This window comes from Cyanistes caeruleus, chromosome 6 (assembly GCF_971803275.1).
Source record: "Cyanistes caeruleus chromosome 6, bCyaCae1.hap1.1, whole genome shotgun sequence".
NCBI classification, from domain to species: domain Eukaryota; kingdom Metazoa; phylum Chordata; class Aves; order Passeriformes; family Paridae; genus Cyanistes; species Cyanistes caeruleus.
Genome location: NC_141706.1, coordinates 18208478 through 18236307, shown reverse-complemented (window position 1 = coordinate 18236307; position 27830 = coordinate 18208478). Strand labels below are relative to the sequence as shown.

Genomic DNA, 27830 nt, shown 5'->3' with positions numbered 1-27830 from the left:
ATGAACTAAAGAAAAAATCCACAAAAGAGAGCTTCCCACATTGCTGTATTTTTAATTGATTATTTAACTTTTTTATTTTAATCTGAGAACATCATCAGAATATTTATTAAGTTCCTGTTGAAATTAATATGCATATGTAGGAAAATATAAAAACATTGTCAAATTACCACCTGGAGAAGCAGAAGGGATGAACAGATTTTTGACATTCTTTATCTCTCAGATAAAGATCTTCTATACCCCAGTTAACGAACAACAAAAATATATAGGGAATGCCATTATTTACCAGATAATGACATAACTGGCAATATCTTCAAACTATTTTCAAGATCATACACATGCATGAGCACCACAATTCACAAAAATTCATGCAAAACATAATGCAGCAACAATTAGGTAACCCAGTATCAAAAAATGTGGGTCAGAGAGGTAAAGCAGCAAGTGTTTGACACAGTAATAAGTAGAAGTTAAATAGTCTGCTATACTTGACCACTCTATAGTTAAAAGATAAATTATAAAGGACAGTGAGTCTATGAATAAAATCATCTTCACAAAAAAAAAGGCATCTTTACTTTTGAGGAGTTATGAAAATTCAACCTCATCTTTAGCCAGAACTGCCACTGAAAAGACAGGGAGTTAATACAGATAGAGTAAGAAAATTTGAGCAGTACAGCAAACCAAAAAATGAGAGAGGAGAGTAAAATCACAGATATTGTACTCTATTTTAGAGGAAGAATTAGAGAGGGGTTGAGATCTATCTTCCTATGCAAGCACATATGTCTCATCAGTGCAGAAACTTGAATGTAAGGTCTCATGAAACAAATATTTCCTTTGCCACCATTTGTTTTGTTGATCAGCACTTCCAGGCATTTGCAGTAGAGACGAGAAACCATAACAGATCAACCAGAAAAGACTTACAAGTCTCTAACAGATTTCAATCATTAAATATCACAGAACTCAAAAAGGGATGGTTGTATGAGTACAAAATAGAGTTCAGTTCAAAAATAACGGTCTTCAAGGTTTAGTCATTCCAGAAAATACACAAGAGAGAAAGCTAGGATAACTCAAGAAAGCAAATTTCCTGAGATTCAAGTTGAAAGACTAGAAACTATTCCATAGTGCTGTATTTTTATTTCTACTATCAGTGAACAACTTCCATCTATGAGCTTGCTGTTGAGAAACTTTTCCCAGAAGAGGATGAAAAAAATAAAACACTGGAAACAAACACTAATAAAAAATTTGTTTTCACATATCACTGAAAATTAATAGATATTTTAAGTTTGTTTACATGCTTCAGGAAAAGTATTTTGGTTTGTAATAATTTTCTCCCACTCTGAAGGGATATGGCCTAAATGTGAACTTTAACAGAAGGCATACTGGCTCACACTTCTCAAAGCTACATGATAGGAATGCAGAGGGCTATGCATTTTATCTTCTGAAGAGACTCAGGAAAAGTACCTTGGCAATGGGTCCAAAACTGCTTATGTCTTTTGCAGACAGATCTTTCTTCTGCAGAACTGTGATGCTATATTGGGAACAGAAAAGGTTACTAGAATGGTCTCAAAAAATCACTAAGAAATAAACAAGCAGGAAAACAACCTCTACCATTCTCTACTTTGTGTGAGCTGTTAGTTATACACTTGTACAATGAGATTTTTCATGCTTTTTCATCAGCTTGAACTTATACTTCCATGGTGTCAACATAAAACCCAAGAGCTGTATCTAATATTGCTATATATAAAGCCTTATTAGTCACAGACACAAAGACTTTCCCTCCTTTGTCTTGAATTCTTTGTTCATTTTAATGAAGAGATTACAGTGAAAGCAAGCCCTACATTAAAAAAAAAAAAAAAAAAAGTACATTCAGCATAAAATTGAAGTTAACTGTTAGCTTCACAGACTCATGCTCTAGCACTCCCAGTGAGGTCCTGGAAAGAGAATAGTAGCACCCTCTGTGCCTTTGGGGTGGGGACAGTGCTGTCCTAAAGGAAAGGTCAAAGAGAGAACATGCTGGATTCTTGCCTCCTGCCACTTACCCTACAAGGGCAAGAGGGCACAAAACTAAGCACCTTTTGCTGCCCTGTCTTCCCCAGGGGCTTCACAAGCATGAAGGAGACTATTAGGACGACTTACTGAGTATCACTGCTAGTGCACAGCACATATGGAATTCTTCATCCCTTACATCAGGAGAGGAAGTGAAGGCGAAGTGTAGGTGACAGTAGATAAACTTTTGTTTTGTTAAGGGGCACCTCTTACCCCTTAACTGACCTGTGGTCCCTATTTCTGTGGAGGGTAGTTCAGTTTCTCGGGGATCAAGCATACAGGGTAAGGAGAGCTCCAGGTCTCTCTGCAGAGGTGACAGTGACTTTGAAACAGAGTTCATCAAGATATTATCTTGCACTGAAAGAGGGAAAGGTAAATCACTGCATATGCACAGAAAAATATCCAAGTCTATGACACCTAAGCTCTTCTCTTGAAAGAGAAGTAACATTTGTTAGTGTTAAATTTCAGTGGAAAACTGTGAAATGACTGTTCTGTGTTACATTTAATTAAAAATTAGTGTTCACAGAGAAAGAGAAAAGGGTAGGAGATGGCAAAAGGAAAGACGGAAGCCAAGCATACCCCAAGCCAGCATTTTCCTCAAATCTAGGATTTTTTTGTTTGGACAGAATGGAGTGCAGAGTAGGTTTCCTTTGAGATTCAGGAATTAGAGTCTAGAGCTAGAAAGGCTGTTCAGGGAGAAATCCCTTTTCCCAGATCTGTATTGGAGTTCTTTAGTTTTTATATGAATGTTTAAAACTCAACACATCCACTCTTCATTTGATTTACATCACACCAAGTACACGTACCTAGTCTTGCTGTGTCACGATCCGCAAGGTGGGATTCGTGATGTGGTTCTTTTAGCCGGTCTTAGAGTACGAAAGATTATCAGCAAACCAAGGACTTAAACAAGAAGACACACTTTATTGAGTGCTCATCAGCACTAATATGCGATAGAGGGAAAGAAAAGAGAAAGCAAAGCATAAGGAAAAGAGAGTAAGGGGATTATAGCTACCAACGTCGAAGTCCACTCAGCCGTCCAACGACGCAGTCTTCTGTCCGTTGGGGAGATCTCAAAGGAAGGTAAGTTTGGGGTATAATTTTATAGTCTTTTACAGAGCGAGGGGCGCAGGGCCAAAACCAGATGAGATTGATGATCATTGTGATGGATTCCATTGCGCGGGGAGCAGGTGTAGGGTACAGAGCGATCCATGTCTTGCAAGTCTTTGCTCACCAGCAGGAACAAGGACAAGGTGTTGTGGAAAACCTATTGCACCGGGTACCACGCACAAGCCTCTGCTCACCAGCAGGAATGAAAGCCATGAGTCGTGGAAAACCCGTTGTGCAGGTTACCAAGCCTCTGCTCACCAGCAGGAACGAGAGCAGTGTACTGTGCAACCACCTGCAAACAATCACTGAGGAAGCATCCATCTCAGCTAGGCCCAAACCCCCAAACCAAGTCCCTTGTGATATTCAGGGTCTCAGTCTCTGTCCTTGAGACGGTTGTGAGACAGATGAGGGAATCTTCGGACCATCTCTTACATGCTGTCAGTGTGCGCTACCACACACTACTGCATAACCTTCTTTACTGTGAAAAACAGAGTTCACTCTTTAGAATTTTTAGAAGTTTAATAAAGGATAAAAAAAGGACAATTAATCCAGCACTGGGATGCTTCTGGGGAACAGCCAAAGAGCACACGGGTAGTTTAAAGTCATGTTCTCTATATACTGGATACATTGCTAGGGTTACATACATATTCATTAGCTTATACATTATTCAATCATTCCTTTGAGTTTTTGATGTTCCATTAACTCTCTTGTTTGGTTTTAGCTTCTGACTTGTCTTCAGGACATTCTGTAAATTAAGTCTATGTATTTTGTTTCTTTCTATAGTTTTATTCTGTTGGTTCACACTCACTGATAGCACCAACAAGAGTCAGTAAAACCTTCCCAGATGCTTATGTTCTGTTTCTTGTCACTGTTACGTTATCACTTGGGTGGTAAGAGGCCAGTCTGCAGATGTAAGAAACAGAGTAACTGCTTTACACCATTCTCTGAGTTAGTTACATAGAAGTATTTTAGTCTCCATCTTAACATTTTGCTATAATGTATTTATCGCACTACTATTCATATGAACTATACACTGCGTACATAAACTGATAGATTATACGAAGCAGTTAAAAGTAAGTTTAAGTTGCACTATATCAAAATACTTGTGATGCAAAAAGCTAATCTATGTGAAAGCCAGTATTATTTTATTAATATTTTATTAATATTAAATATTATCTATAATATTTACCCTTGGTGTTTGGTTTACATCTCCACTGGGTACTTCCTCCCAAGGGGCTGTTTAGGGGTATCCTTTCATTTCTCCCTCCCCTTGGGGATTTTTTACTTGCTCTTAGACCCATCCTTCCAACTGCCTCTTGCAACAAAAGCCCCGCTCCCAACAGATAGAAGAAAAAGGAAAGGAAGAAAAAATAAAGAAATTACCTTACTTTTCTCCAAGAAAGCAAAGCTAAACAACCTGGCAAGGTCTGGAGAACTAGTAAGAGATTAAGTCACTCACTATCCTCCCCTCTCCCCTGCCTGCCCCCAATGGGGCTGATGAGCGAAGCTGAACGAGCCTTAATACAGCCTTAACTCTGTTCTGGCATCACCGTCTGCTGCTGGTGCCAGCCCCTCCTTCTTGGCCCAGAGCGGCATCCTTCACACTCTCGCTCTCCCTGGCCGTCACTGCTAAGCGGTCTCTGCAAGGACAAGAGCTGCCCTAGCAGCTCACCTTGGGAGCAGAAAGCTCGCAGATTGTGCAGGGGGAAGCCATGGGGGCGAGGCCCGCGCCTCGCTTCCCTCTAGCTTTTTCTTTCACTCTTGACCATCCCCCCTACTGGGGGCCATGGCTGCTGCTCCTTTTGCTACTGTGGCGGGCCGGGAGCTGCCTCTGCGCGCTGCGCTTGTACTCGTGCACGCGAAGGGGCTAGAATGCATGCGTGGCGACAGGGACGGGAGCGGCCCATGCCCTCCCTTGTGGCGGCGGGAGCGCTTCCCAGTCCTTGCACGAGGTCAGCAGCGCTGGAAGTCACTGTGTCAGGCGCCCCGAGCTGCCAGCATGCAACCACGCCTAGCATGTTCTGACTTACTGGCAACCCCCTATTATAAATTTGTATTGTGATATTGGCTTTCGCAGATGAATATTATATATTAAATACTTTTTAGCTATGTATGTACTTTTTTGCTAACAAGTCTTAGGTTTAAAAGAATTTCCTAGGTACAAGGCAAAGACACCCCAGAGGGCAAGGACACTGGGGCCCAAGTTGTTATCAGGAGAACAATAGAACCCAAACTGTTTTCAGCGGAAGATATGAAGACCAGCTGCCTTCAGGGGAAGGATGAGGGGCCCGGACTGTTATCAACAAGTGACCATGTGCAAAAGAAAGGAAACCAAACTCCAAAATAATGCTCATCAGCAAGAATAATGATGACCAGCAAAAATAAATGCTGACCAGCAGAAAATAAAAATTGTACAAAAGCGTGATCTAAGAAGGCGGAACCAGGGAGGGGACGCTTTGAATATGCATTAAACCTTCACAGCCGGGGGGGATAAAAAGAGGGTTCGCCGAAATACCAGGGGTGTTCCTGGCAACCCACCAGGGCACCCAGCTGTTTTAACACTTTGTTTTATTTTTTTTGTCTCCTAATTGTCTTTTGTTTATATTAAATTCTTTTTATAATTTGTTAAGTGAATCTCTTTTTTAAAACCCCCTCAACTGGATTGGCAGAGCCAGAAATTCGGCAGCACCTCCCCAAGTCGCCGCCGCGCCCCCTCCTCAACTGGGTCGGCAGCTCTGGAAGCTTATTGTGCCACTGCCCCATGTGGATTTGCTCCTGCCTGCGGTCATCTGGGCCGGTCCCTAACTGCTGGCAGAACCGCATACAACCATGCTCAGGGCACTAAGTCAGCCACTGCCCCCCTCGTCATGTCGGCAGCCCCGGGAGCTTATTGCACCGCTGCCACACGTGGATTCCCATGGTCCCCGACTTCCTGTGTGCCAGCAGGTTGGGGAGTGGCTGCGGCTCCGCGCCCCGATACGACCACAGTCCCCACCGCCAATTCTACATGCCCCTAAATCCGGTAACTCTCAACCTTGTAAAGAGTAAAATGTGACCTCCTGATCAGTATACAAAGATGTTTACAGTTTGAACAGTAGAATATTGTCACCGTAAGGTACCTTCTAGGTTAAATACCTCATGTTGTGTCATGTTTGGTAAATATCAGTGTTGTTGTGACAGCCTTGTTAAATGCGACCTGGCCTTGTATATTGCCTCTGCTGCTCCCAGCACCCCCTAATGGCAACCGATGACATTGCTCAGTATGTAGATGAGCCGAACTCCCATGGGTGTTAGCACCCAGGGGAAGTGCAATTAACATCTACAGACCCCTAGAATCAGTGAGCCATGGCACAAACTCCAAAGTACATCGAGGAGCAAGACAGAATGCTGAGCAACTTACTGATGTTCCGGACCTCGTTGCCATAAATAAACAACACTTGCTATGCATGACTACCCTAGGTTTTCAATGAGCCAGTGTCTTCCCAGGGACTCTCGTGAGAACTGAAGCCCCAGCTCTGCCATGCGGCAGAGGTGAACACCTCCTCCTCTGTGTCGCACATGAGGAGCACCGGTGGTGTGCGCAACCCCTCAGGCCCTCCACCTAGAGCTGACCTCAATAAAGGCATTATAAAGCAGTGGGTCTCCTTGCCCATTCTTTTCAACCTGACTTCCCCACGTAGTCTTGAGTTCCCCCTAAATCCGGTTACTCTCAACCTGGCTTCCCCAGGTGCTCTTGAGTCCCCCTCTCCCGCGGTTCATTCCATCTCACACCCATGCAATACCCAGTCATCCAAATCATCTGCAGTTTTTCCCCAGGGGGGTTTCTCCCTCCCAATCTTTTGTTGTCTCTGGGGTGTTGACCTGCAATCACCAATTGCAGGACTTCTCAGAAGAAGTCGTTCAAGCCACCGAACTTGGCAGGGGCGTCGTCTGAAATCCCTGAGGGGTCATGAAGACAAGGTTTTATCTCCCGGATCGAGCACCCATTTGTGAGAAATGACACTCACTTTTAAAAATTTCAAAGGTTGATTAAACCTTAACAAAATATAATGGCAGTCTGAATAGTGAATGAAAGAAATTGGCCAGGAGACAAGACTCCCATTTGATGCCTTTATTAGGATTCAGCTCTTGGGTGGGGGGCCTGAGGGGTTGCTTGCACCACGGCCATTCCCACAATGGCAGCTCCAAGGAGGAGGCACAATTCAGCTTTGCAGCACACACTGCAGAGCTGGGGCTTCCGTCCTCATGAGAGTAGCCAGGAGGCCTGATGTTCTGGCACTTGTCTAGGGGATCAGTCCTTTCCAGTCCTCTTGAGGTCATGGTGATGCAGGAAGATTGTTTCTAAGCAGGCTTAGGTGATGCAGGGAGATGATCTTTCATCATAGCATGCTAGAATATGATTCCTTGTCCTTTTATTCCTCTGTTAGCTCATTGTTTTGGTGTCTTGCATGCCTTAGTTTGCATAATACTTGGTTGCACAGCTTCCTGGGAGTTTCTTTGTTCTAGTGTGGCACAGCGTCCATGGGAGTTGCCTCCTTCTGTGGCATACCTTTCTAATGGGTTGCTTTTGTTAGTTTGATTTAGCCCCCATGGGAGCAGCTCTGTTACATAGTAGCAGGGAAAGGGTACAGGAATGTCTCATAAGAACTTTTAAAACACTTCAGAAACTGGTAAGTAATTAACATTACTAATAACCATCAGAGTAAACAAGGGGTACAAGGTTTACAAATGGGATAAGAACATTAACCGTACATAACTAAACACAATAGTTTAACTGGGGTGGATTTCTTGAGAGATTTTATTCATGATAATGAAAAATTACCACGTACCAGCAGCCACATGCTTGTCTATAAAATGGTTGTTCGGCCTTTTCTACCCCGGGGGGGGGGGGGAGGGGAGGGGGGTGCAACAGGCAACCTTGCCCCTCCCAAAGTCTGTCAGTCAGCTCTTCTTTGCTGTCTACCGGTGGAAACAACTTTCTTGCTGCTTGATTGTAGGTGAGGTGTTGTAATGCCATGCCTCCATAGCAACAAATTTTCCCCATTCCCAACTGCCCCGTGCAAGGGGCACATGTACATGCCTTCTCTCCACGTGTCCTGGACAACCGAGGCTGTCCAGTGCCGAACAATACAGAGAGAGAAAGGGGACTATGGAGAGAGGACATCTAAACAACAAACTACAGTAACATAACTACACATAAATAAAGCTTGTCCTAACATACACACAATATCCCCAATTGCAAGAGCAAATCATTATATTACCTATCTATAACACTTTTCTTCCAACATATGAACTATCAACCTTACATATGACCTATGGAATTGATTTTGCTTTCTCTCTCTGTCTTTTTTTTAAAAAAATTAATTTTAATAAATTAACTCAAGCAAAGCCAACCAGGAGCAATGTGCTCCAGCGGATTTGCTACACATGATTAACATTTTTCTCCAACTTCACTAAAACTAAAATACTAACTGCAGACTCCTCCAGAAAACAACAGCTAAAGTGTAATACCAGCATAAACAAATCAAATGAGACATTTAATTCACTCTTCTGCTCTTAGCTATCTCAGTATTAATCCTTCTGGGTGTCTCGATTTAGAGACAAGTTTAGGAGAAAATTCCCTGGAACAAGGGTTTCCTCCAAAGAAAAAGCACCTGAGCAATCCCTTTTCTGCCAAGGAGAAAATTAACAGCAGTGGATGAAAGTGAAAAAACCCAACTGTTTACTGACAAACAAAGTGCCAGCATGGCATGGGGGAAAAAAAATTGAATACATGCTAGATATTGAACCATCAGAACTCCACCTCCCACTCCTACACACCCACCCACAGCAGAACAATAAACTGCAAAATGTCAGGGGAAAAAACAAACCAGCTGGCCACATGGCAAGGGGGAACAAAATGGCACTTTGCTTTTGTCTCTGGGAAGGAAAATGTTCATGCAGCAGCTAAGACAAAACATATGAGAACCTGCTGAACCTCTGCTGTTGATCTCCTCCTCATAGCAGATAAATCTGGTGGATTTTGGTGTCCTTTCTCTAGCTCATTCAGCTTTGCCTGAGGTCTGGGGCTGGGCAGTGGTTGCTGTGGCTTCCTACAGGTCCCCATTGACCATCTCCCAGAGCTTGTCTGATCTCAGACCAAAATCAAACTGAACAGTTCAAGAAAAAACAAAAGCCTTTGAAGGATTGCTGCTGCAGTCTCTCCAGGCCAGGAATAGGTGAAACAAGAAACCTCTTTCTCAAGCTAACAAAAAACCAAGCAAGTCAAGCAACAAAGTAACCAATGATTTGTACGGAAGTGAACATACTCAGGAGCAAGGCTTTGAACAAAGCCGGCGCAGGAGCCCGCCAAGCTCCTGCCCCACCCCCGGACCCACCTTAAAGTTACAACAACCTTTTCTGGGCATAAAGCAGACAATTGGGAATAGAACATCATCATAAAATTAACCTAAGACACTGGTTGAGTAGGTAACCTAGATAAAGGGATAACAGGACTTACAAGAAAAGAACCACCAAGCTAATTTCCCAGAATGTCCTAGCCAGAACAGGGTTAATTTTTTATAGTAGCTGGGCACAGTGGCTTGTAGTCCCAGCTACCGAGGAGGCTGATCCTGTAGCATCACTTGAACCCTGGAATTCTGGTCTGCCATACACTTCGATGAGTGGGTCACAGGCTAAGTCCCAGGTGTTATTTGATACCACCTCATATCATTGCCGGGGGCAGGAGTAAGAGACTCTTGCTCCCCAGAAGGACATGCTTTCTGTTCTGGAGAAAGCATAGTGGGGAAGAGCCAGTCATGATTTGTTGCTGTCTTTCAGTGTAAACAGTTTCTTTGTCTTATATATTTTGTTTCTAATATTGTTGCTTTACTACTCCTTTTCTTACATCATTGCTGTTTCCAGTAAATTGGTCTTATGTCAACCTGTGATTTTCACCTTTTTGCCTCCAATTTTTAACTCCATGCCAGTGAAGTGGAAAGGGGAAGTGAGCAAATGGCATCTGGTTTGGCAGAATCTTGGTGGGGGCACTTGAATTGAGAAGTATTTTTCCTAAAACAGGACATAAAGATATCAAGGCAAGAAAGTCACAAATATCAAATGTTAATTGCACCTGAATGAAGCCTTCAATTCTGATCAAAAATACTTAAGTAAATTTTTTTGCATTTATGGTTAAGCATTTTGATACATCTTAGTTCAGTTAGTCTAGTTTGATTTTTCTCCAGAAATTCTGAACTGCCCAGTAAATGCAAATCCTAGGGTTTTTAAACTATGATGAATGATGAATGTTTATTACTTATTAGACTAAATTAAGCAAATATTGTTCTGGAATGGAATTGTCTGAATCTTTTTATCTATGGGTTGGATGCCTGTTCAGGTACCTGCCTGTAAATCATTAATGACATTCCCACAAGTCCCTGAATGCAGAACACATGGTATCCAGGTGTGATAAATGTAACTTTGGAAAAAATTCATGAAAGAAGGAATAAGTATATAACTGTATTTATAACAATGCAGACCACATAAAAACATAGTGTGGCCTAAAGATTCCTCCCCAGACCCAGCAGTAACTACCTATTCAGGCGATAATGACCCTAGGCGACGCTTATCAGCCTGAGAGAAAGAGCAGAACACGGGCAATCAGGCTAGACAATGAGAAGAGCCCAGCCAAGATGCCCAACGGCTCCACATCGAATCTGGATACCCCACCCTATAAGCCACGACCGAAAAAGCAGTCTAACTAAACAATGAGAGGAGCCCAGCTGAGATACCCATCAGCTCCACGCCGGACCTGGACACTTCACCCTGAGAGCCCAACCAAAGATACAATCAGGAGGCAATCAGAACTTTTCACATGTGAAAGGACTCTGCCCAGTTGTCTAGTGATTCAGTTTGATGGTTCCAGGAAATCCATTCAACCAACCATCTAGACTCTTTGTGGAACAGTGACTGCTCGGAGTTTAGCCTCAGGACACAAAATCCCTATAAAAACCCTGGACGGTCAACCCTCCGTGTGGATTTGGGTAAATCTGTACCTCTGGGTATAGACCCCTGTCCACCCAGCGCTGCGCTGATTTATTTTATTGTGGTTTTTTTTCCTCCCGTTTGTGATTGAAATTGTTTTATAATAAATCGCTGTTTATATTAACCCTATTTTGCCATTGCATTTATAACACAGGTATGCAAAAGGAATAGAGGCCTGCTGCCAAAAGGCTGATGACATTACCTACATGTCCGTGAAGAAAAAAACTGACTTTTACTGGAGAAAAGACTGAGAGGTAATGAAACAGTAAAAAGACTACAGAGACAATGAAAGAAAAAAAAACCTACTGTGTAAGCCAAATAAATGCATAAAAATTACTTACACTAAATAGAAGAGAATAAAATTTATTTACCCTAAAATGAAGTGTTTACAGTAAAATGTCCAAGTTACTCAAGTAAAAGTTCAGACACCAAAACTCTGATTAATTCTGGTATCACAGATGACCACTTAACAGTGTACAAGGGAATCAGAATGGGAAAGTGTCCTCAAAAGTGATGGCTCACTTGATGTACTTGGTATCTATGTACTACTAGAAAAATCTCCCATAATGCAGGGAACTCCCAAGAGATTCAGTCTTTTCATCTGCAGAAGCCACTTGTATGAAACAGGTCTCCTTCCTTCTGTACTGAGATGCCCTTAAAATACTTTGCATCATGAAATCTACTACAACTTTTGGAATGGCCTTTAATGTTTTTCCAGTGACACTAACCACGAACAAAGAAAACCGAACACTGTTTCAGAGTGTTGTCAACTTCACTTTACCCCACATTTCACTGAAGTATTTAAGGAAAATTTTTTTCCTGCATCATTTGGAAAAAATTCTATTAGTACCTGAGAATAACCTTTTCAAAGGGATAGAAAAGTAACATAATTACACAATACCTAGCTTATCTTGAAAATCCTAATATAAAATAGTAATAACAAATAATTAAAATACACTGAGTGTATGAAGTACAAAGAAAAATAGGTTTTAAATACTGTTGAAAAAATTAAAGCCTCTTCTACAGTTATATTAATATAACTTACAGTAGCAAATGGTTGTGCTTTTCATGGCTCAACTCATTTAAATGAGAATGTCTAGGGAAATTTCAAATCAGATTCTACCAACAGAGCTCAATCTTATCTCTATTACCAGACACAACTAGCAGCCATGGTGGGAAAGGTTGGAACCTGTCATGGTTTTAAACCAATAACTAAGAAAATTACTTATTTCTTGCTGTGAGATGTGGATTAGAACAAGAGCAAAACAGGCATAAAACTTAAAAGAGAAAAAAAAAGAAAGTTTATTGACAAACCACAATAATAAGAACACCAGAATAAACTTCCAGAAAAACCTTTCTATCCCCTATCTACCCACTATTCCCTTGTTCACATAACAACAGAGACAAAAACTTTGGAACTTTGATGGTTAAAACAGTCTCAATTCTTGCTACAGTCTTTTCACCAGTCTTTGTAGAGAAACAGAAGTTTCTTCTTGTTAATTTATGGAGTTTCTCACAAGAAAACTATTTTTGTTATAGTTTTCCATTGCCCTAATGTTAGCTGCCCAGAGCTGCTATTATTAGAGTTCACTCCTCCCATTTTCACATCACTCTGAAGTGTGTATGGGCCATGAGTCTAGAGATAGCATTTTTAAGGATAAGTTATTCAAAGGCAATTCATCTGTTTCTGTGAGCTTCACTAGAAAACAGTTTTCTCATTGCCTCTCAAGGCTTCAAATCTCAGCACTTCACTGTACCATAATTACTCTACTTTTTACTCAAATTTACACTTTGAACACTTTATTCCTCTCTAGATACTGTATCATGAATTAAAGGAGTTCTTTTCAGGACTTCATTGTCCATCTCCATAGTTTTAACAGAAAGATATTTCAGCTTAATTAAAGCATCTTCTTAATTCTCTACCTCTTCTGAAGCTTCTTTTCTTTCCTGTCACTGGTAGTTTATAAAGTCTCTTTTCATGTTGATCACTCTCTCTCTCTCTCTCTCTCTCTCTCTCTGGATAAAAAAGATTAATCCACAAGTCTCATCTGGGTAATGAAAGAGTTAAAATCTTGCCCAGGCTTTTTGTAGGTGGTTCGGTGATTTCTGCCGAACAGGAGCTGGAGCTGTCTGCTATAGAAAGTCCTTTATAGCTGCTCTGGAGAGTGTAGTCACTGCTCCAGCCCGCTGCAAGTCCAGGGCCTCTCTCTTTCTTCACTCGGCAGTTTCTAGTAAATGTAGATACAGCAAAACCTGCAGCCGAGCCAGAGATCGGCTCGGCCCGGCCCGGCCTGGGAAAAACCTTCCCCAGGCCCCCCCCATCTCCCGGCCAGGAGACGCAGCAGGCCTGGCCCCGTCCCCGCCCGGCCGCATGGCCTGGGCAGGGATGGGAGGCCTGGAGCTCCGCCACCCTCCACAGCCAGGAAACAAAGAGAACCCAGAGAGCTCTGCTTTTACACTTTAAGGTAGGGTTCACAAGTTGATCTTACTTTTCAATGGCTTAAACTGTTGTCAATTCTCAGCAATGACCGATAATTGGTCAGGAGAAAAGACTCCAGGCAGTTCCCAGCAACTCCAACTCTCTTAAAGGTAAAGTAACTCCATACAGAACCAAATTATCTTTAAGGCTTCTTCCATCCCAAACCATTCCATGACTATATAAATGATGGCAGGATTTACTTTTTCTGCTAGAGAACATAAACAGAAACATTGTGTAAACTATGGCATCAACTTCTTCAATCACTGTATTCTTTAAATCCCTGTAGCTAAACCAAAGAAGTGGAGAACTTTTTGTTAATAAGGTGTCAGAACGCAGGTTAACAGCAGTTCTTATCCAGCACAGCTGGCCAATAAACCCCTACAATGAGAGTAGGCTCAGAGGAGATGGGCATGAGCAATGAAGGCATGAAGCTCAGAGAACAGCCCAGGTTATGACTGACCAAGCTGTTGCAAAGAGAGCTGATTATCTCAGCACAAAGGGAACAGATGGTGATGTTATATTTTAGGTAAGAGTTGAGCAGATCAATTTAACTAAATTAATCAATTAAATATTTCACAGTTGAGTAGGTAACTGATGATATAAATGCTTCTTCCCCAATTCATTAGAAGTGTGTGAAAGCCTGAATTAGCCATTCCAGTAGCAGGGAAGAGGTGGGGGTAAATATGTGGCTCAGCCCAACACAAAGTATAAAACCTGAGCAACTAATCAAAGATTTTCAGCAACAACAATGGTTTTCAGCTGGCCTCAACATTCATACCAAAAACAAAATTAACAGCAAGGCAAGTGGGAGAAACAGTTGATTATTGCTTGCCATTTCTTTTCTTTTGTTATGTTTTTGCTGGTTTGGTTTTTTTGGTGGGGATTTTTGGGTGGTTTTTGTTGTTGTTGTTTTTGTTGTTTTTACAACACAATTCTCTTGGACCTATTAAAATTTCTTATCATTAGAACTCTGCTGACTCTTTTGGCATGAACAGTTCTAGAGAGTCTTTGTGGTTATCCAGAATCATTTGTACAAGAAACAGGTAAAACATCCAAAGTTTTCTAACACAATTTTTAACTTTCTTACCTTCAATGGTACCTGGTCTCTTGGGCTTCCTTATCAATTAAATAAATTATCCCACCTCCTCCAAGGAAGCAGAATTGATTTTTTTTTTTTTTGCATGATATCATCATCCTGCTGGCTGCTTCTTCTTTCCCTCATTTCTCTTTGGAGTAGACACATTAAAAAGCTACTGTTTATGTTCACATAGTAGTAAGTACAAATGAGAATTTGACATTTCAGACACTTCAAAATTTATGTAGAAAATCAGCATTATTTGCTAGTCACAATTAATTATTCTAATCCTTATTCTGAAGATGCTATGAAATATATGAAAAAGAAAATAGTCATATAAATAGTAAAATATAGGGAAAACAAAAACAAACAAAAAAAAAGTTATAACTTTCCAGGATTTTTTAGCATGGACAGATAGATGCAATTCTTAGAAAGCTCAGTGCTGAGACTAATAAAGTGTTACTGTTTTAGCACTGTAAGCATAGTACAACTGCTGATGCACAGTTCACACAGCAGAAAGGTATGTGAATAATTCTACAAACGCATAACATCTCTTCCCAAATCTCCTGGGTAACCCAAAATGTTATTGTATTCCATATCTATCTGTTAACAAAAAATTGTTACTGTCTCTTTAAGACCCAACACCATAACTGGGTACGTAACTGCAAGGGCCGTGGTTTTGCTGGTCCCTCAAAAAAGTTGTAGTTGCCCAAGCAGACCCTTTCTTGCCTTGTGGTCTTTGTTTAAGGCAGAGACTCTGCTTTGTTCCACTACTACTACCACTACTACCACACCCCCACCCTGCCTTTGTTTCTTGCATATTGAACTGCCACAAGGCAAATTTCAGGATTGCCTGTCTGCAGTCCTGGCTTCGTCAAGCAGAGTGGAATGGCCCCACTCCAGTCTGAGTTGCTCCAGCTGACTGCTTCTGCTGAGCAGATGAAGTGTCTTCCTAAGTTCTAGCCCTTGACCTAGTTCCAGCTACCGGACTGTCTTGGCTGCTTTTCTTGACAGAGCTGCCATCGCCAGAGAGATGGAGGAAAGCAGGAAAGGTGGAGGGGTGAAGGCTGCCACAATTTTCCCTCTGACTTCCCATACGTGGGTGTCTGTGAAGTACATCTTAGTGAAAGGGTCGCTAAGTTATTTTGATTTCTCTTTATTTTGATCTAGTGATTATTCACAGTTATCTTTTGACTGTTGCTGTTTCACTTGTTTGTATACTGACTATAATATATGTTGGTATTATTCGCGTTTTATTGTACACATATAAAATCAAGTATAAAAATACGTTTTATGTAAAAAAACCACAAGCAATTTAAAATTGGAAAAGCAGCTGCTGGGAAACCAAGAATTTGCAAGAGAACAACACAGCAATTAAGATGACACCAAGAAGAGGTGGGTCCCAAGCAAGGTAAGTGCTCTAATGACCTGGTGATTAATACCTGATACAGACCTGATCTGATTCTCCAAGACCATATATCTCAATGTCGGTTTCCGAAAAAAACTACAGACTAAAAAAAACTCACCATGATTCTACATCTCAAAGCCTGCTTCTCAAAAAAACACTCAAACTTCAATCTCCTTCTCAAAAAACTCATCAGCAGTCCAGCAGCAGAAATACGAACATGTAACAACACAAGAAAAAGAAAAAACCTGAAACTTCATAGCCTCAAGCTGAAAATCCTGCATAAAACACAGCTCTCCAAAAGACAAATTGTGAACTTGGGGGAATCAGTGCAACAGAAGCTGATTCAGAGTTCACCAAGCGCTGATCCTGGGATCGGCATTGCCTTTAATTGTGGCTGTCCCAAAATTTGATTTTGCAAATATTCCAATAGAAATTGTTACTGATAAAATTTGATTAATTTATTTATAACAATTGGTGACCCTGACGTGATCTTTGAATCAGGATCCCTTATCTCCCCCTCCTCCGATTGGGGGGCTCCCCCGCTGAATTTACCAGCCTGACGGAAGGGAGAGGTCTGGCAAACCATATCAAAGAGGAACTAAATTTAGAAAAAAACAGCCACAATTTAAAGAAGTAAAGAGCTATCTCAGGAGCTCTCCCAGAACTCTGGAAAGCCAGGGGACGGCTTCCAAACCACAGCGAATTTTGCTCATGAAAGTCTAGTGCATGAAGAATCCACGAAAGAAAAGAGGACATGTAAGTATTGTGTGGTTGAGCAGGGCGATTGCACATGAATGAGACCTGATTTTATCATAAAGTGAGTGTGGGTCCTACAGCCACAGTTCTGTCTTCCTGTGAGGGAAACAGTCAGCCACAGGGAAAGTGAGTGGTGAAATACGCCATTCAAGTAAAGCCTGAAGCTAAGCAGAGCTTCGGGGGGTTGATTGCAAGAAGACTGAAGGGAAGGATATGTTCCGGAGAGTACAAGAACTAGTCTTAAAAACGAGATTCACTTAATTAATTATAAAAAAGAATTTAATATAAACAAAAGACAATTAGGAGACAAAAGAAATAAAACAAAGGGTTAAAACAGCCGCATGCCCTGGTGGGTTGCCAGGAACACCCCTGGTATTTCGGCGAACCCTCTTTTTATCCCCCCCGGCTGTGAAGGTTTAATGCATATTCAAAGCGTCCCCTCCCTGGTTCCGCCTTCTTAGATCACACTTTTGTACAATTTTTATTTTCTGCTGGTCAGCATTTATTTTTGCTGGTCATCATTATTCTTGCTGATGAGCATTATTTTGGAGTTTGGTTTCCTTTCTTTTGCACATGGTCACTTGTTGATAACAGTCCGGGCCCCTCATCCTTCCCCTGAAGGCAGCTGGTCTTCATATCTTCCGCTGAAAACAGTTTGGGTTCTATTGTTCTCCTGATAACAACTTGGGCCCCAGTGTCCTTGCCCTCTGGGGTTTCCTTGCCTTGTACCTAGGAAATTTTTTTAAACTTAAGACTTGTTAGCAAGAAAAAAAGTACATACATAGCTAAAAAGTATTTAATATATAATATTCATCTGCAAAAGCCAATATCACAATACAAATTTATAACACTAGTAAACCTTCAGTAGAGTCCCAAGTATACTCAGGTGAGGAATTCCTGGTATATACATGAGAGTGATATATTAGTACAAAAAGCGTCCTCACCTAGAGGTATCCCAGGGTATATCCAGGATAGGCCTGACAGCTTTAAGATATTTAAGATATTTTTAAGAAGGAACAATAACTGCAGAACAAGATTAAATCAATACAGAAGAATACAGGAGTGCATTTATTCAAAAACTTGCACCTACAGTACTTCAATTAATAAAAAAATCATTATTTAGTCTACTATTTCTGCTCCCCATCAACCCATGCTACTGAGTAGCAAATAAGAAACCATTGTGAACCATTGCTATTGGGACCTAATAAGTTCCAGAAAAAGGAAGACTAAGAAGTATTTTGCAACTTGTTAAAATGTCTCAGATACAAGATAATCCCTAGAAAAAAAACGGGGATGGGGAGACTAGGACAACAAACATTCATCTGAAATACCCGCGTAGCTTAAAAAAGTTAGAAGGAATTTCTATATAGGGCCTCATTACTCTTCAGAAAAGTTTTGAGCTCCTACTTTTTCCCTGAATTCATATGTGTGAGAAACAAGGCTCACACTTCAAATTTTTTTAAAGTTTAATAAGGGATAAAGCAAAAGTAACAGCACTGGATGCATAGCCTTAGCTAAATGCACTTATATTAACTATAACAACTCCTCTTACATACTTTTTCATTGCATTGGTCAAATGCATATTCATGAAGATTATACATGTTCAAACATTCCTTTGAGTTTACATGTTCTGGGAATTCTTTATCTTAGTCCGACCCCTGACCTCATCCTCTAAGAGTAGGTGCTACAATACAGATGTATTTTGAGTCTTGTCTTTTATCTCCTCACAAGGCTGTGGTTTGAGAGTTACTGACAACCGAAGGATCAGTGGTAGATTCCTCCTTGCTCTTTTGGTGTTATTTGCCTGGTTCTTTTTAATGTTATCTTATCATACCAATGTTCTAGTCATTTTTACAAGTACTTTCAATCAACATTAGCTATTTCACTATTGTCAGTTACAAAAATAAAGGCATTAGTTATTATTTCACAACTACAATTACTTTTGCAAAAGTTAATGTTATAATGCACAGCACATATCCTCTATTTTAATATTTTGTGAAAGTCTAATATATAGTATATATTTACCACACTAAAACATACACTCTACACAGGGATTAGGACACTAACCATAAAAGGCTGACAAGTTATACTATATCAAAAGCAGTTAAAATGCTATTACAAACTGTCTTATACCAAAATAATTTATAAAAGCAAATAATGGCAAAAGACAACAACTAAACAGTTATTTATAACAATATGAATATGCTATTTTGAAGGTATTGCTTAATATTACTAGTGTATTTACATGTCTAAGAGCTACCATTTCACTACTCTGCCAAAAAGAAAATTAAAACCAGAAAGAAAATACCAATGGAAACTCATTATTCCATATATAGGAAACCCTGGACAACCACAAACCTAAATGAGAATATCTGTTTATTTAAGTGATGCAGTGAAATGTGACATGACATGAAACTTTAGGGGTAGTGTTTCATGTGATTTTGATTCTTACTACTGATTCACAAGTAATTAAGTTAATTTGTACATACCAAATGAAACCAAAGAATTCTGATTAATTACAGCTGTGTGAGCTTTACACTATTTAATGTCCTTACATCTGCATACACTAAGTTTATTTCTTCACATTTCAGATAAATGCAGACAGAAATAAAGAAATCTCTTCAATTAGTTCTGTATATTTTTACAGTGGATTTATTTTGACTCTGTATTATGCTCAAATCCCTAAACAATTCATACCAAATCTGATATCAGCAAAGTCATAAACAATATATTAAAGGATACATATTAAATAATTGTCAATCTGTTAAAACTTCCCATATTAGCACATTCTTGGTTGTGCTTTTCCCAACTGTCTGAGCACTTTACATGTAACAAGCTTACCTTAATTCACACCTCCCATGTAGCAGGTCTTGGTTATTTTGACTGCCCTAATGTCAGGAAAATGTAAGCTAAGAAAAGACCAGATACATCAGATAGACGATGTGTAACTATCACAGTCAGAGAAAATTACTCTTTCCATAATTTCTGAGATATTTCTGTTACTTCTCTCCCACCATTTACAAATACATGGAATATTTACAAAATCTAACTTGCTGAGACAAATTAATATAATATCATAAGGGATGGATTATTCCAGGTGTTAATTTAAACTGGAACATCAAAGCAGAAAATTTATTTTTATTACACATTTTTAATTTTATTACACTGTATTATTAAAATGTGTTTGATATTTCATCTTTCCACTAACAAATATAGTTATATGCAACACAAAGGCTTCATAGTTTATAGTTTCTTTGTGGTAGTAGTGGATGCACATTCCTCAGTTTAGTTTTATTGAAATTCATAGCAGTTTAAAGCTACAGTTAACTTTAATTTTAAAGTATGAGCAACCTTTCCAACATTAGAAATAATTCACATTTTAAATGGAAATTTTCTAATGTGAAGCATAGGTGAATATTTTACTTATACCGTGTGTCTGAAAGGCAAAAGAAAAAGTTCTTAAAAAAGCAAGTAATGTGCTTCCTTTGTGCATTTCAGCCAAGAGATGTTCATGTCACTCAACAGGTAACAAAAATCCCCTAAAAAGCAACACAACTGCACCCTACTGAGGAAATTGCAAAGAAATTGGAATAAAGAGACAAAGTCAGTAAGCCACCAAATACTATTTCTAGTCAACCAGGGAATTTCCCTGGGGCACAATAAAGCAGAAATACTATGGAATATTGTACAGGAGCATACAGCTCTCTCATGAATACACTCTGTGTTGTCCATACATGTTACTGACTACAGTAAGAGCCCAGAGCATCTCACTGAGAAAGCTAAGGCAGATTTTGAGAAAATGATTCTTCTGATATGCTGGGGAAATAGCAACCCATGAAATGATTTCTTTTGGCTCAGAAATTAATCATTCAACGCAGCAATGTGAAGGACTTGGTATCTTCAAGACAGAAGAGCAGCAACCAACAGGAAGCACCTACAGCTGGCTCAAATATTTATAGCAGCATAGAATGGCCTAGGTTGGGAGGGATCTTAGACATCACCTAGTTTCAAGCTCCCTGCCATGGACAGGGACACTTTTCACTAGACCATGTTACACTAGACCAGGGGAGACCCATTCAACCAAGGATAGAACACTACCAGGCATGGGGCATTCACAGCTTTTCTTTGCAACTTTTTCCAGTGCCTCTGCTCCCTCAGAGTAAAGATTTTTTTTTTTCCAATACATAATGTATATGTAATGTAATGTCTTCCATTTTGAATCCTTTCCCCTGTGTCCTGTCACTACATGCTGTTGTAAAAAGTCTCTCTCCATCTTTCATGTAAGTTCCCTTGAGGGGCTGGAAGGCTGCAATAAGGTAATCTCAAAGTCTTGTCTTTTCCAGACTGAACAATCCCAGCTCTCTCAGCCTTTCCTCATAGGAGAATTGCTTCATCCCTCTGATCAGCTTGGCCTCCTCTGGACTCACTCCAATTGTCAATGTCCTTCCTCTGTTGGGGACCCCAGAGCTAAATACAGTACTGAAGGCGGGATCTCAGCAGAGCAGAGCAAAGGGGCAGAAGTCTCTCCCTTGCCCTGCTTTCCCACACTGCTTTGGATGCAGCCCAGGACACAGCTGGCTTCTTGGGCTGCCAGTGCACATTGCTGGGTCATGTCCTGCCTCTCACCCACCAGCACCCCCAAGTCCATCTCCAATTCCTAAAAATTAAAAACTTCCAGAGGAGAACTTTGAACACAGAGGTGAGAAAAATAGTTAGATAATCTTAGCCCATAGAAAGTTTTTTCTGCATCTCAAAAGTAGTAACAATAATACATGGATTTTATATATATCTATATCTATCTATATATATATGGAATAATATTTTGAAATACAGGCATCAGCGAAAACACAGTGCTATTCTTTGTAAGAGATAATATATTAAAGAATATTTTTTGCTCATGAGCCCTCTTCTACTAATAAATATGCAAGAACTAGTACAATTCAGTATGGGAAAGCTTACTAAAATCTATAAATGTTACACACAACTAGAGCTGAATAATTCATTAACTGTTTAACACATTCCTTAGAACAGCCATGTAAATTACTGTTATTACAGGTCTAATTCTAATATTTTGTTTTGTAAAGGGATTCCTCTTTTCCTCACACAAACTGAAAGTTTAATTGCAAAGTGATCAACATGGTGCTTTGCTAATTAAATCAATTGAAGGATATTTAGACTGACACCATACTAGGTGCTCAAATTAAGAGATTGTTCCATTGCATTACATATAATGCATCATTGATAAACTAACAGCCTGTTAATCTGAATTGGCAGATAAGGGAGGAGAAAAATTAATCTTTTCAGTATTGTACTCTACTAACTGTAGCGGTACAGATTTCCGAACAATTAGAAGGGGTTTTAATAATGTTGTTTTCAGTTTGAAATGAGAAAAATAATACCCCTCACTAGTATTTTGCTTATGTGACCATATAATTACCCCGGATCTGCACCTATTCCTGTGTTGACGGATTGCTAGTAAGTAAAAAACCTTAGAAAAATCCATTTAAGGTTAGAAACTTTGATTACACAACTTTAATAAAATTGGCTGTAAACTATCTAAATTAAACCTTATCTCTAAATTACTCTCTGGGCATTATCATCTAGATGGTGGTATTCAGTTACTGTAAAGTGCACAATTTTCATCTACTCACTTGCAAGTTCATTTAGTCTTCTAAGTTTCTTGACACCGTTGAATGCCCACACTATTCTGGTTTCAAAGTTATCAATAAGAAAAATTATCAAGTCAATTAACAGTAGAGTCTAGTAATTGTACTTGGAATTCTCCACTGGAGCTGCAAAACCCAGGAAAGAAAAACTGCTTTACCAGTACAGACTACAAAGCCCTTTACTATAATTGAGCATAGCCACCAGAGCAGTTCATGAAAACCCTATCATCTGAAAACCAGCAGAACTACAAAGTTTAGTTCTAGAAGTATGCAAGCTGCAACCAACAGTACAGACCTGGCTTCAGACCTAAGTCATGTACCCAGATGCACAGGGGTAACTGCAAGGCTCTGCCAGCATCAGTCACAACACTGCTGTGCACAGAGATCCAATGTGTGAACAAAGGAGCATGTGCAGATAGGATAAATAGTTCTTGAAAGTTTTTGTCTCTCACTCCAGATAAAATACATCACAGCATACAGCACTAGAAATGTATTTGGAACTGTTTTGTTAGGTCCATACATGGACATTAATGTCAGACTGGTTAACTTACCAAATGAAAGACAACATCCAGGAGCACTTTTTCCTTTCTTTTGTCCCTGTATTAAGACAGACTGTTAACACCTGACGCCCTCTCCTTTTTCATGTCAACACCAGTGAGTATGCATAATCATCCATATGGAGAAAGGAGCAGGGTTTGGATAAAATTGCAGAAAGATTGTTCCTTGATACACCTCATAAGCAAGTACACTAATGCATACAAAAAGAAATGCAAGTCTGCCAACAAAAGAAGCAAGATGTTTTCCTATAAAATTAAGTGCTGACTGCTCATGAAATTGCTGACTCAAAAGAGCACAACTCCTCCTATCTAAGTAACTTCTATCATTATAGCAGTCCTTTCAGTCAAGAAAATAACCTGTCCTGTCATCAAAGGATGAAAAATATAGATCAGATAAAGCAAGGTCAGTCAGTTTTAGAGTATATGAAAAAATGCTCCAATTTTGTAAATTAAAATCCTTGTTTTCCTCAGTGTCCTTCAAAATGACTGAAAGAAAAATAGAAGCAACAGTTAAGGGTATATATTAGTATGGATACTAATATCATATAATTAAGACTAAAAATTAATTAAGAATCTGTATCAGAAATGGATTCAGATACAGATATGATATTTTCAAGATATGACTCACAATTTAAATCAAAATACATTGATGTGTTAAACTTCAGAGCTCATGCTTTGTGAAACTTTAATACAAAGGGATGAACTGCTGCTTGACTAGATTTCAGGTTTAGAAATACTTACAACTATTATCCTGGTTGACTGATTTACATTGCAATAATTATTCATTATTGTTGCTATGCATTGGACAAGACTAAAGCACTTCCTTATTAATGAAAAATACCTTCCAACCAGACCAGTCCTTCATTCCTTTCAAAGCAGACTAAATCAATGTAAGATAAATTTCAACTGCACATGAAACCTTTCTCCTACATCACCTTTACCTGATACTAAGAAATTACTAGGATTTTATGGACTTTTTGAAAACTTGCCCAAGACAATGGCGATTCCAGCTTTCAAGTGGACAAAACAGCAGGCACTGGGAAAATGCTAATATGTTTGAAAGACATCCCAAAGCTTCCTCTCCATTTCATAACACCCATAGGAAAACTGCATCATGTATCATAGATGATTTATAGAGGATGCTAAGCCATTCCTGTAAGAACAAGTGCTCAAACATAACTTGAAATGAAAGAATCTGTATCTTTGTAAGAGATCCATTTACAGCATTTACAGAGTGTTCACAAGTTCTAATTTGCTTATTCTGAAAGCTGCATTTCATACCTGGCATGTCCAGAAATAAGAAAAACCATTATAATTTGCAGAAGTGATCAATACATTGTTGGATTTCACCTAGAAAATTATGCTTTTCAGAGATCAATAAACATTCACAAAAAACCAGAGTTGATGCTTTTTTCAAAGTTGATATTACAAATGCTAAAAATTACATTATGCCCATATGTCATATCTATATATATAACATATATATAAATCTAGACAAGTCTTTCTTCTGATGGAAATTTAAAAGAAAATTTATCCCTTCAGTAAATCTGCATTCCAAGCTCTTACCTTGATCTGCTCTTTTCATTCTTTACCTCTGCTTCTCATAGCATCAGTCATAATACCCAAATTTTATTTAAGCTTTCAGTGTTTCAGGATGCAAATACAAACTTCTATTTGCATTGCTGTTAGGAAACAACTGCTGTTTTGGATAATCTCACTTATTCAGCAATATGATCTACTTCTGTGATTTTTTTAAAGCTACCTATTATAGTCTTGCGTATGAAACACAAAAATCTGTTTCTACTAAGGGTTATCCTTTATCTACATTCAGCTGAACTTTTCAGTCACTTGAATGACAGGTAGCACAGACCTGGACTCTCCCCTATTATGGTGTATTGGCTGTATATTTTATTTCCCTCTACTCTCATGCAAGACTATCAAGAACAAAGTGACCAAAGACTTTGCAGATTCGGTGTGCTTGAGCAGAGGTTGACTAATGACAACCCAAAAAAAGAGGCAATACACATCAGAACTTTCTGTCACTCACTGATAACTTTTTCAAAGGAATTTTGGTAGTAATAATTTGATGCAGGCGGTATAGACTATGCACTAGAATCAATAGAACAAACTTTGAGTCTGAGAAGAGTTTATAGCATAAATCTACATTATTGTACACCTGCAAAACTACATCTATTTTGAATAAAGGTTACCAAAAGGCTACTGATTGACATTTTACTGGTAGAAAGCATTACCTGTAGTACTCAAACATTTAGGTCCCAGAAAAATAGTGAGGAACTGTTGGGAAGGTAGAATTAGAAAGAAATTATAAATATGACTTTGTAGCCAGAGAGGCTAAGGAAGAAATACAAATGATAGCACGGTTTGAATAATTCAAAGAAACCGGGCTGGTATGCCAGAACACATTCTGTCCTGCAATAAAACCAAGCTGAGACCCCTCATCCCAGCCTTATAAGGAAAGGTCTGAAGGACCCTGAGATAACTAAAAATATGCAAAAATAGCGATTTCTATAGGTTGTACACAAATGTTACTATATTAGTATACTTAGAAAGATTGGTTAGTAAAGGAATAGAATATTCAAAGGTATAGGTTATATAAGTAGTGGTATAGAAGAGCTCGGTCTCTTTTTTTCCGTCTCTCTTGCCCTCTCTCTCACGCTCTCTTGCCCTCTCTCTCTCTTGCCCTCTCTTGCCCTCTCTTGCTCTCTCTCTCTTGCTCTCTCTCTCACTCTCTACCTCTCTACCCCACGCCCTGAAATAAACTTCTAACACTTAACTCGATTATAGAGGTCTTTGCCGTGTCTCTGACCGTCCCCAGAAAGCGTCTCCTACAGATTGGCGAGCCAGCCAGGAGATCAGAGCGTTTTCTTCAGCTGTAAGAGACCCTCATGGACGGTAACTAACACTTATCTGTCGTGCCTGCTTTCCCAGTACCGTGAGCAAGGACCACGCTGCTTAGCAGCGAGTTGGGCCGAAGCTCTTTAAAGTTGCAAGGGGAGTTCCTGAGTCCAGAGACGCTGAGGATCGGTGTCTTTTGGAGCTCTGGGAGACTCAGCCCGGGAGTGGAGCACAGCGAGGTGCCTGGCACCGCTTGGTGCTGTGCTGGAAAGGGGTTCTGAGCTCGCTACAGTGTTGCAAAGCAACAGCTAGAATCGGAGCTTGGTGAAGGAACCCGAAAAGCAGCGTCTGGAGCCGCAGCAGGGGAGCCTGGCCAGCCCCCACGAGAAGCTGGGATTGGATACGCTGTTTTCTCCGGTACTGAGGTTAGTGCGCACAAGTTTTAATCATGGGACAATCTTACTCTATTCACGACAGAGACCTCTATAAGCGACTAAAACATTTATTACGCTCTGAGTCCAATAATTTACCGAAACAAGAGCTAAAAGATCTTTTAGAATGGGCTCTACTTAACTTCCCCAACGCTGACCGTTCAGCTGTATTTACTAGAGATTTTTGGGACACGGTCGGTATTAAACTCTTTAATAATATCTCACACCGCGATATGACTGCCGCGCAGCTAGTCCCAGCGTGTAGAGCTCTCGTAGAACTCTTTCATAATAAGCAACAACCATCAGTGGCTGTCGCGTCAGATCCAGTCCCTACTACGCGTTTGTCCCTGGCCACGGAGACCCGAAACGTGGCCAGGCCCGTTCCGGCCCCCCGAAACTCAGCGACTCCGGCATCCGCAGTTTCGCGCGTCCCTTCCCCACCCCCCCCAGCCCCCGTGATTTCGCAATCTGTTCCGGTGACCCCATCCCCCTCGGCGGACCCTGCGGCCCCCGCCCCTGCTCCCCCTCCCCCTCCCGATACTGTTCCCGCCCCCAGTGTGGCAAGCGGCGAGCTCCCCGCTCCCTCAAGAAACCCCGTCTCCGCTGTCACAACCCCCGCACTGCCCACCCCCGGCTCTGCCCTCGCGGTGCACCCCGCCCCTCCCGCTCCCGTCACCGGTGCGACCCCGCCCCTTGACTCCGCCCCTGCGCCTCCGCCCAGCGATGTCATCGTGGCTCCTCCCCCCGTCGGTGCTGTCGCCTCAACTCCACCACCCCTCCTCCCCACCGGAGAATCTCCCGCTCCTCCCCCGCTGCACCCTGCGGCCGTCATCACGGCTACCGCTTATATTCTATCTGCGCTACAAAGCCACACTGCAGCCTCTTCCCTAACTCCTCCACTACCTCCTGTCACCGCTGAGTCAGCCCCGCCGCCAGCAGCGGGTCACACCTCGGCCCCTGGGCCGACACAGACCACTGCTGCCTCGAAGATCTCGTTGTTTCATTTTTCTCCGCCTCCCGTTTTGCCGCGGCCTGCAGACGTTCCAGCCTCCGCTGCCCGGTCCACCCCGGCCCCCTCAGCTCCTTCTGCTGTTTCTCTCTGGCCACGCGGTCCCGAGCCGCAGCAGGTCCCGGTTCTGTCTGCCACGAGGGCCGCCACCACCGACCCTGGACCGGAACTTACACAAACGCAGTGTCAGCCACAGGTTTCCACACGGTCACAAAACACCGCGCTACTCCCGCCAGCGTCTGGTCCTGTGTATTCCCCCGATCCTCTACCAGACCCGGCTGTAATATCACCAAGAACTGCTGCTTCGCTGTCAGATGCCCCCGCGCATTATAACCGCGAACAACCGAAACCTGCTTCCCTGCCCTCGCCCGTGCCGCAGCTCCCAGAGGCTTATCCGCAAGTGCAGCATCCCGTTCTGCCCCCT

At 40.9% G+C, this 27830-nt stretch overlaps 1 protein-coding gene and 1 long non-coding RNA gene across 17 annotated transcripts in view; both read right to left on the bottom strand.

The window, feature by feature from the left end:
- The window catches only part of LUZP2 (leucine zipper protein 2), a 270446-nt gene that overhangs the window by 192952 nt on the left and 49664 nt on the right, over positions 1-27830 (bottom strand). The gene's annotated exons all lie outside the window — the stretch shown is intronic.
- LOC147652484 (uncharacterized) lies at positions 2942-19796 on the bottom strand. The gene is made up of 2 exons (XR_015288634.1): positions 19729-19796; positions 2942-4050 (listed from the first exon to the last, which is right to left on the bottom strand). It is a non-coding gene; the product is annotated as an uncharacterized LOC147652484 (long non-coding RNA).